Source organism: Galleria mellonella, unplaced genomic scaffold, assembly GCF_026898425.1.
Source record: "Galleria mellonella isolate WM207_F2 unplaced genomic scaffold, CSIRO_AGI_GalMel_v1 utg44, whole genome shotgun sequence".
Lineage (NCBI taxonomy): Eukaryota > Metazoa > Arthropoda > Insecta > Lepidoptera > Pyralidae > Galleria > Galleria mellonella.
Genome location: NW_026442100.1, coordinates 2781524 through 2790590, shown reverse-complemented (window position 1 = coordinate 2790590; position 9067 = coordinate 2781524). Strand labels below are relative to the sequence as shown.

The window sequence follows — 9067 nt, the reverse complement described above, 5'->3', positions numbered from 1 at the left end:
ACTGAGTTACATTCATCAGATTACAAAATTACAATGCATATGCATTTGAAATTATAGATAATCACATTTCTCTTGGGACGTGCTGCGACGACCAGAGGTATCATTAGCTCCAAAGATTAGCATACATGTAACAGAAACACGCCCAAACATGGAATGTGAACAAAAATATTTGCAATTCGACTACCGGATTTAAATAAGTATTTAAAGAGAGGTGTGATAGTTATTGATGAATACATTGTAGATAAAGTGTGTCATTCTTTTTTAGTAGTGGTATGAGAATCCGCTTGATATTTCGATGTTTTCAGTTTGATTTAGAGATCTACATATAATGTTTAATATGATGTTATTGGTAAACGATATAGATTACATATAACAATTCATATTTATGTTAAATGCTGGGCGTGAACGGTTTTGTTGTTGTACTAACACGGGAAGTTAAGGTTCCAATGTCTGGAGGTGCAAAGTGGATACAGTCTCTATATATGTGATAGTAGTAATCCATTTCATCACGATCATGACATACATTGACTTGTTACTGTACATTATACAGTAGCGATGGCTTAATTGGTTGAAGCTTCTTTCATGACATAGAAGGCAAACGAGATTGCAACTCATCTGATGGCAAGTGCCCATAAGCACCCGCAACGTCAGAGAAATTGTAGGTGTGTTGCTGGCTTTTTAGGAAGGAATATGCTCTTTTCTTGAAGGTTTAAATGCCATATCGATGACTTTACTACAATCCAGAGATTCCATTGTCGAATCTTCCCCTAAACATACGAATTTCTTGTACAAAATTATTCTCATGGCGACGACTTTACAGAGGACGATACTGTCACATGAATAGTAGTAGCAGCAGCAGCTGTAGTCCTGTTTACTTTTGAACATATGTATGTATCCATCGTGGAGTCACCAACACCAATTTTTGACTTTACGGGATCGCCACTCAAGAACCATTCTTCTGGTTCTTTTTCTATTCTATGGTCCATTATCATTAGCTTGCTGTTCTGTCATAGCATATTGGTTACTTTGGTTTCTCTTAAACTTCGAAATGAGGATATACCTCGTTTTTTATTCTATGCCGCAGCGAGCTTTCTCACATAGCCAACAGAGTAAGCCTATATATATTTCAGTTCGTGAGTCACCATATTAATTGTACAAAAATGTAACAGGTTGTTCAGTGCCTGGTATTTGCAATAAGACATTATAAAGTCTGTATTTGAGCAGTTTTACAATTTAATTGATGGTTTCATATAAGAATTGGCAAGTAATGCTGCTTGATACAATATAATTTAACAAATATTTTTTTAATAATCTTGCAATTTGACAATCAGACAATTCAGGTCAAGTGATGCATTTTCATTAAAAACTGGCAATTAGAGTAATAATTATATACTTCATTTCTCCTGAACGAATCGACTTATTTCAATAGTCATTTATGAAAAATGAATTTAATTAGCGAAGTAAGATACTTAATTTTATTTAGTTTATAAATACAAGTAGCAGTTCATTGAAGTTTCAAGTTTGTTCAAGTTATAGTTAAATAATCGCAAATTAATACACAATTTTATTTCACGATAAAAATAATAACGAAGAGTTTTAATACACCCACATTTTAATCAATGGGTTATACGAAATGAATGGCACATATATATAATATATAACACCTGTTAAACTGCTTATTTTAATACTCTCTCGGACTCTTTATATCCGTTCTCTGGGATTAATATCCCAAAAAATTAGAACTAGCCAAGTCGTCTCAAAAGAATTAGGCGGCTCAATTTCTTATGCAATGTGGAAGTTTAATTTCTTTTAACGGCGGATGGTCCGCGTGGAACAGTATTAATTCGCGTATACATGGTATTGTTGCCCAACAGTTTACATAATCTCAGGATTAAAATGGCGCGTTTAACATTTTGCAATTTTTCGATGTTTCGGAACAAACATAATGCAGTCGCACTGACCTACCGGAATAGTGGCTGCCGCAGTAACTTTAAAGCGGACGGCGCCATTCTACTTTCTTATTTTATAACGTCTGTTGGTAATAAGTTTTTTAAATTACTGTACGCGCAACACATCAATAAACAAGATCATTACGTGGAAATATAAGTTCGAGAGGAGCCACGCCCTAGAGGATCCGCAATAGTATAAAAATTAATAAGATCATCATTGTAACATGGCATGGCATGGCTGACATTTTCAACTGTAACCGTTGTGGTGAACGCACAGTCGACTTGTTTATTTCGCTCAGCATATTCAAATCCACGTGGTAAGAAGAGAGAAGGGGTAGCGGCGTTTGGTTTTATTAGACTAATATTGTCTTCTTATGGGGACAGAGACTCCATATAGAAGAGAAGGCAAGAATTTAGTTCAGTTAACCATTTATAATAGCTATTTGAAAGAGCAAGAAGTCATGAGTTTATGACAAGGTCGCGATACACAAGTGTTACAAGTGGATGAAGAAATAGACAATGGTCAATTGGTTAATTGAGTCAAAGTTAGACAATAGTATCAACGAGAAATAATAATAAAAATTCACTGCTTTTTTTTTACTGAACTGAACATTCCAATTATGTAATTTTTTATATATATTAGAGACATTTTAAACTGAATTGCTAATAACAATATTTTTTTTTAATGACAGACATAGAGAATTATTTGTTTTTTTTTTTTATCAAAATGTATGCACGGCATGCAGAAAACATTGTTTTCTCCTGACCTTCATCTGATATATAACGTACGTATTATGTTTCCTACGTAATGCATATTCTTACAATGACGAAAAGCGGATTATGAAAAACAAATATGTACTTATAAATTTTAAGGGCAAATTAAAAGACTACGCCTTCCTATTTGTCAAGCTTATCTAGGGAAACTTCCCGACATTAAGGTTCGAATTACGGGGTCAGATAAGAAGGGAAATTCCAACGGTGTGTGTTTTGTCTTGTCTAGACAAACATCGTTTGCCCTTGGTTATGTTTTTGTTTTTTTTTTAATGCTGTAAACCACCATCGCGCCTGTGGAAGATTCATCGGAACTGTGCCAAGGTGACGGTGCCACCCGTATATTGATAACGTGCAGCCTTCTCTTTTATATATTTATTGTTAACTTAATGAATTACCATAGTAACTCCTTTAAGTATTACTACTCTGTAGTAACTGACACGAATTACGTTCGAGTTAGAAATTGGCAAATGAAATGTTTCCTTATCCATCTTGAACACAGTTTTAAAAAGTAAAAGTAAAATTATATTAAAATAAGCGAAAAAAAGGCGGGAAACTCGAATAAGAACAAGCGGGTTTTTTAAATTTTTTTTATTAATTTATTAAAACTATCTCTATCAATTCTTATTATTTAATAAAATATTATATTTTCACTAAATTCAGCGACAGTAATATAATTAGCATTCATGGGGAAGCGCAGTTGTAGAAAAAGGAAAAAAAAGATGACGATTCAGGTGATGTAGACCATGAACCTTGTAATGACAAGGATATATATTCGGAAGATACTTCTACTGACTCAGAATCTGAAATTGATAAGGCCGATAAGTATAAACCTTACTATGTCACAGATTATATTAGAAGATATCCCGAGGAATCCCCTGGGACAGAATTTGTTGTCTTTGTAGAATCCTCAGATAGTCAGAAAACCATTGGATCCAGAGACTTGCTCTCACTCTCCTCCTGTTTAAAACGATTTAATAAAGGGGTAACTTATCTTAGATCTATAAATAAATTCAAAATCGGAGTATACTTTCAAAAGCCAGACTTAGCCAATGCTTTTTTAAATAATAAAACTTTTTTAAATGACTACCATTTTAAGGCCAGTATTCCTGCTTCTTCAACAGAAGTTACAGGCGTTATTAGAAATGTACCTACAAATATATCTAATAAAAAAATATATACTATGATATCGAGTTCTAAGAAAATTATTGCTATTAAAAGAATTTTAAGAAAAAATACCTTGACTCATGGATATGTGTTACAGCCAACTCTAACCGTGACAATTACTTTTGCTGCATCTGTATTACCTGAATATCTGGATATTGGAGGTTGGCGCCACAATGTCACTCCATATATACCACCAGTTAAACAATGCTACCGGTGCTTGAGGTATGGACATTTAGCTAAATTCTGTAAGAATTCTGAGCGTTGCAGCATCTGCAAAGGTGAGCATAATTATAAAACTTGTACAACTGGAATGGAAAACGCTATTTGTGTACACTGCAATGGAAATCACACAAGTGTATCACCGCAATGCCCTGTTAAACAAAAGAAAATTGCTGAAAATAGATCTAAATTCAGACCTGCTTCTTTTGGAGATATACTTAGCACTGAAATATTTCCTAAACTGGGTAACAAACCTAAAAAAAATGTAGACCTAATTTCAATTCTAAATTCTGATAACAAGAGTTTATCACTTTTAATAGAAAGCATAATCAAACTTATTTCACTACATAACACAAAGAACACATCTATTAACACTAAAAGTGTTTTGAATGTGTTATATGATACTTTTGGTAATAGACCTATTTCACAAAATTCAATCGAGACCAATTAACTATCATACAGTGGAACGCTCAGAGCCTACTGAGCAATCGACATATTTTTACACAATTTTTAAATGAACATCATATTCACATTGCTCTCATCTCAGAAACTTGGCTAAAACCACATTACAAATTAAAAATTAAAGATTATTGTATAGAACGAAATGATTGTGGTAATAACCACAATGGAGTAGCGATTATTATAAATAATAGTATTAGATATAAAAAACTTCACTCTTTTTTCGACAATTCTTTGCAAACTATAGCTATTAGTATTGAAGTTAATAATTCTTGGTATTCAGTTGCCAGTATTTACTGTCCTACCAATAGTACACCTAGTTTTACTAAAGCCAAATTTAAGTTCTTTTTGGAGTCTCTTCCTAAACCCACTATCATATCTGGAGATTTAAATGCACATCATACTATGTGGGGTTGTACCTCCACTAATACAAGAGGTAAAGACATTCTTGATTGTTTAGATGAATGTAATTTGGTACTATTAAATGATAAGCAAGTTACTACTGTTGGCTCTCATATTTGGAGACCCAATGGCCTTGATTTAACTATGGTATCCCCATCCATATCATTAAAATGCGAGTGGTCGGTTCATGATGATCCGTTAGGAAGTTATCACCTGCCGACTTTTACTAAAATAAACACAAAGAACTCTTCATCAACTCCGTCAGGTGAACAACATGCTCCTATAGATGAAGTTAATAAACTTTTGTTAAATCGTATAAACCTACGTCTCGTTAATTGGGATCTTTATTCTGAAACTGTTAATCAATTACTTTTGGATTTCGAGTATGATGTCAATGAACCCTTAAACAATTACAATAGATTCTGTAAAATTATTTTGACAGCTGTGGAACGTTCCGTTCCACGTAGGAACTTATCAAATAGCGGTGCAAATACTTCAAAGAGGCACAAACATATTGCAGTACCTTGGTGGAATAACAGGTGTGCGACAGCTGTCAATGATAGTAAAGCGGCTTACCTTAGGTTTAAACAAAATCCAACTCTCGATAATTACATAAATTTTAAAAGAGTTCAAGCTGTTAAAAAGTTAGTAATTAAGCAAGTAAGACAACAGGGGTGGCAGGAATTTTGTTCCAAATTTAATAGATTAACACCAATTTCCACTGTTTGGCAAAATATGAGAAAACTAAATTCAAAACATCGTCAAAATCATTTTAAAGATATATCATGGGTCAATGATTTTTTACGCAAATATACTCCTGATTTTGTACACTCACCTTTTGATGACAAACAGTTTAATTCTGTTAATTCATGCCCAAAATTTCTCACTGACCCATTCTCAATTGATGAAATATCCAGTGCAGTAAAATCTAGAAAAGATACAGCTAGTGGCCTTGATCGCTTAACATACAATATGTTTCGATTGCTGAATAAAATAAACCTTACTAAACTCTTACAAATTTTTAACGATTTATGGAAGGACTGTATTATCCCACCAGAATGGAAAATGGATTGTTTGATTCCAGTAATTAAACCCGGTAAAGATCCTACAAATTTCGACTCCTATAGACCTATAACATTGACGTCCTGTGCAGGCAAATTATTCGAACAATTAATTAAACAGCGTTTAGAGTTCTTTATTGAAAGTAATAGTATATTACCATCGAATCAATTTGGTTTTCGCCGTGGATATTCAGCGCGCGAAAGTTTAGCGAACTTCTATGTCGACCTTAGTACTGCTTTGAATAACGATGAATATGTTCTATCTGTTTTTTTAGATGTCGTAGGAGCTTTTAACAATGTAAATTTAACAGTTCTATCTTCGATTTTATCCTCATTTCTTCCAATGAAACTTATCGAATGGATTTATAATTTTCTTAGTAATAGAGAAGTGTATGTTAAAGTAAATAGTAAATTAATAGGACCTAGGTTAAGCTCTAAAGGAGTATGTCAAGGTGGTATTCTAAGCCCGCTACTATATATTTTATATATCTATAAACTTAATTCAATTTTAGGAAACAGTGTGAACAACTTGCAATTTGCCGATGATTTATTAATTTATATAAAAGGAAAGAATATTATTGATATGCAATTAGTGTTAAATGAGTCATTAAAAAGACTTGAGAAATATTTTTCTCTTCTTTCCCTCGATATTAGTTTAACCAAAAGTAAAGTAGTTGTTTTTCATCAAGTTCATAAATATGTTCCATTAATGAATATTATATATAATAATCAAACTCTTCCAACAGACTGTAGCGTTAAATTTCTGGGGGTAATTTTTCATCAAAATTTAAAATGGGATCTATACGTTGATTGCTTAGTAGATCGTGCTTTAAGAGCCACTAATATAATAAGATCTGTAATTGGTCGTAACTGGGGAGCTGATCCTAAAATTATCCTTTTACTTTACAAATCTCTTGTTAGAAGTAATTTTGATTACGCTTTCTTTTGTTATGCCTCAGAACATAAATTAGTAGAAAAACTCGAAAAAATTCAAAATATGAATTTAAGACTTATTTTAGGTGCTATGTATACTTCTCCAATTATCTCAATGCAAGTAGAATGTAATTTGCCTCCTATCCTTCTTCGTTTCGAATACCTAAAACTCAAATTTCTCTTCAAAGTTTTTTCAGTTTCCAATAACCCACTCATACTCAAATTATTAAATTGCCCCATTTCTATGTTTTTGAATAAAACTATTGTCAATGATTTGAATTTACGAGATGAATATAACATCTATAGTAGTAAGATACTTCCTTGTTATAATGGCCTTTATGAGAGTAAGTTCTGTAAGATCAAAATTGTTATACGTAAAGACATAAAAGAAAAGCACGATATGTATGAGACTTTATCAGAATTTATTGACTACAGGCAGATATATACAGATGGTTCCAAAAATGCACTTAGCACTTCAGTGGCTTTTTACGATTTGTCAAATAGATTTGGTCACGGTTATAAAATTTCAACTTTGGCTAGTATTTACACAGCAGAAGCAAAAGCTATATTTTTAGCATTAGAATACATAGAAAAACAGGTATTATATTCGAAATGGATTATAATTACAGATAGTATGAGTGTTCTTATGGCATTAAAAAATAACACATTCATTTCATCATCAAACTACTTAATTCAAGAAATTCGTAATAAATATTATCATCTCTGTACTATATATGGAAAAGATATTATCTTCATCTGGACCCCTTCACATATTGGAGTGTTTGGGAATGAACAAGTAGACACTTTGGCTAAAATTATTAATTCAAGTGCTGCTCGTGTTCAAGATTTACCCCTTTGTTATTCAGATTGTAGTATTGGAATACATAAAATCGTTACAACTAAATGGGAGGAGCATTGGACTCAAATGTTACAGACTAAAGGCAAATGGTACCGCAAAATTAATTGGCGTATTGGAAAACCGTGGTTCTGCAAAGGAAAGGACACAAACAGAAAATTTTACACCAATATTTGTAGATTACGAATCGGCCACGGACATTTCAACGAACACCTGCACCGAATGGGCATGATCGCTTCCCCATCATGCACATGGTGTAACTCAAATACAGCCCAATCTCTACATCACCTTTTTTTTGATTGCTCTGAATTTGTCATTCAAAGACACATTATGTTTGACGAACTTAGGATTATCTTCAAAAAACCCGAAAATATCCCGCACTCAATCCCGCTTCTCTTAAGATTTCCTTCTTGTTTCAAAGCTATTTTCACTTATATTACTACAACATTCAAGGAGCTATAAGAATACTTTTATTGAATTGCAAGACAATGATTTTTTATAATTATTTATTTTTAATTTGATAAATCCACTGGTTTAAGAAAACTCAAGAAAAGATATTTATGAAAATGTACTTACCGGATTTGACAAATGAAATATTGAAGATTATGACAATAATTGAAGCGACATTAGAAAAATAAAATTCCAGACAATTTATCTCTTTGAAGACTAGGCAGCATGGTCTCCGACCTTAGCCTGTTCCAAACGGAACAAACGTACTAAAAAAAAAAAAAATTAAAATAAGCAAAATTATATTATAATAATTTTAGTATGACCAATATCATTCAAAAGATGGTTAAGATCAATAAATTGAGATAATATTAACGATTAAAATATTAATTAGTTAATATTGAGTTTTATAAGAGACGGGAATTAACGTAATCATTTAGGTAAATTATGATTAATATCCTTGAATTATCTAGTAAATATTGTGTATTAGTGCCCACGATCGGTGTAACTTGGTCGAAACGTTAAGATAATTAAGGTAAATTATCATAGTTTACCTAAATGATTGCATTAACTCTCATCTCTAATAAAACATAAATTAAGATAATGTTTTTATATTAAACTTTTATACAAACCAATAAAGTTTAAATTTAATATTATTTGACTCTCTGATGTGTGATTAATTTTATTTTATTTTTTGTACCGGTTTTATACAATTTAGACTATGCCAATAAAAACATAACAGATTACATTCCCATAATTTTACTCATACAGTTAGACTTTTGTGAGAGAAATGAGATCTAAGT

The 9067-nt window shown here is 32.1% G+C and overlaps 1 long non-coding RNA gene across 1 annotated transcript; it reads right to left on the bottom strand.

The window, feature by feature from the left end:
* Nucleotides 1–3274: 3274 nt before the first annotated feature.
* Nucleotides 3275–5630, bottom strand: LOC128201474 (uncharacterized). Its single transcript, XR_008253257.1, has 3 exons — nt 5293–5630; nt 3960–4157; nt 3275–3523 (listed from the first exon to the last, which is right to left on the bottom strand). It is a non-coding gene; the product is annotated as an uncharacterized LOC128201474 (long non-coding RNA).
* Between the last annotated feature and the right edge of the window lie 3437 nt (nt 5631–9067).